The 2,208-nt window shown below is 37.7% G+C and overlaps 1 pseudogene; it reads right to left on the bottom strand.

The window, feature by feature from the left end:
• Nucleotides 1–1,579: 1,579 nt before the first annotated feature.
• LOC128110484 (40S ribosomal protein S25-like) lies at nt 1,580–1,978 on the bottom strand (annotated as a pseudogene).
• Nucleotides 1,979–2,208: the final 230 nt, after the last annotated feature.

Below are 2,208 nucleotides of genomic sequence, written 5' to 3' on the forward strand. Positions count from 1 at the left end.
AGGGATTATGTGAGAAAGGATGGGTCAAAATCATATGGAGAAATCTACAGAGACAACTGAACCAAGCTCTAGGAGCTCACGAACTTTAGACAGACAGCTGTGGAACCTGCATGGGGCCTGGATTCCTCTGCATACAGGAGACAGTTATGTAGCTTGGTCTGTTTGAAGGACCCCTGGCAGTGTGATCAGAATCTATCCCAGAAAATATTTTTTATAGCAACTTTTTATTGTCATAAATTAGTAGCAGTCTATATTTTTGAATAGGTGAATGGACAAATAACATGTAGTATATCTATATAATATCATATTATTCAGTAAAAGTAAATATCTTGGAGTTGAGCATGGTGGCCTTTAATCTCAACACCAGGGAGGTAGTAGAGGCAGGCAAATCTCTGTGAGGTTGAAGTCAGCTTGTTCTACATAGTGAGTCTGTCTCAAAAAGCAAGAAGAAATATCTATCAATTCAGGTAAATAACAAGGAAAAATCTCAAATTTATATTTCTATGAATTAAGTAACTTTGAAAAGGTGTGATTCCATTTTTATGTTATTCTGGAAAAGGCAAAACAAAAAATATGGCAAAAGGATTAATAATTGCAGCAGTTTGAAGAAGTCACTTTGGTGACACTCTACTGACAGATCTGTGACATTAAACATCCATCAAAACCATACAATTTTACAGCATAAATAGTGAACCTTAATAGGCCCTAACTCAAAAAATTCACATAGGATATTGGGAGAGTCCAAAATAGAATACAGATGCTCACAAAAGAGCCTAGATGCAATCAGTCTCATTGAAGTAGAATAGATCAGATAAACAATTGAAACAGACCTATAACTCCTAGTGAAATGGAAGCAGTCATTGAAAGTCCTCCCTCCCCCCCAAAAAGCTCAGGTCCAGGTGTTTTGTGGGCAGATTTCTACCAGATTTTGAAAGAAGAGTTAATGACAATATTCCTTAAATTATTCTCCAAAATAGAAACAGAAATAACATGGCCTAATTTGTTTTTTGAGTCCCTAGTTGTCCTGATACCCAAACCACATAAAGACACAACAAAGAAAAAGAATTACAGACCAAATTCCCTTATGAACACAGATACAAAAATTCTCATTAAAATACCTGCAAATCAAATCTAAAACATCATCCACCATGATCAAGTAGGCTTCATCCCAGAGATGCAAGGATGGTTCAACATACATAAATTGATAAATGTAATTCACCATATGAACAAACTTAAAGACAGAAAACCGTATGATCATATCATTAGATATAGAAAAGGCATTTGCCATAATCTAGCACCCATTCATAATAGAAGGCCTGGAAAGATTTAGGTATACAAAATACATATCTCAACATAATAAAGGTGGTGTACAGCAACCCCATAGCCAACATCAACTTAAATGGAGAGAAATTCAAAGCAATTCCACTAAAATTAAGAACAAGACAAGGTTGTCCGCTCTCTTCATACCCATTCAATATGGTACTTGAAGCCTTAGTTAGAGCAATAGGACAACTGAACGAGATAAAAGGGATGCAAATCGGAAGGGAAGAAGTCAAAGTATCTTTATTTTTTTTTTTGATTTAATAAAGTTTTATTTTTCCACATGTACAGCTGATTGAACCTGTTCAAGCATCTTCGCCGGCAGCCGGGGCATCTCCACCCTTTGTGTTTCTGGTGTAAATTACTTGGGCTCTGTGCTTTGAAACCAGCTTGATAAGTCCTTTACTAAGTAGCTCCTGAAGGGCTGCCTTGGCCAAAGAACCGCGAATCTTCAGATGAGCTTGTAGTTGGGAACCTCCTTACAGAGTTTGTCGTTTGCAGCTTTGTCAAACAGGACCAGATTGGTGAGCTTGTCCCGAACTTTGCCTTTGGACCACTTCTTCTTTGTGGCCTTGCCACCAGACTTACTTACTGGGTGTTTGTCTTTTTTGACTGACTTTCCGGCATCTTTCTTCTTCTTGTCATCTTTGGGCGGCATGATGAAGCTCAGAGAGTGGCGACGACCGCTGCAGCCTCCCTAAGATGTTGTAAAAAAAGAAAGCCAAGGTATCTTTATTTGCAGATGATATGATAGTACACATAAATGACCCTAAAAATTCCACCAGGGAACTTCTATAGCTGATAAACACTTTCACCAAAGTAACTGGGAAAATAATCAGCTCACAGAAATCAGAAGCCCACTTATATACAAATGTCAAATGGACTAAG

The sequence above is a fragment of the Peromyscus californicus genome, unplaced genomic scaffold (genome assembly GCF_007827085.1).
Source record: "Peromyscus californicus insignis strain IS unplaced genomic scaffold, ASM782708v3 Scaffold_15__1_contigs__length_86483966, whole genome shotgun sequence".
NCBI lineage: Eukaryota > Metazoa > Chordata > Mammalia > Rodentia > Cricetidae > Peromyscus > Peromyscus californicus.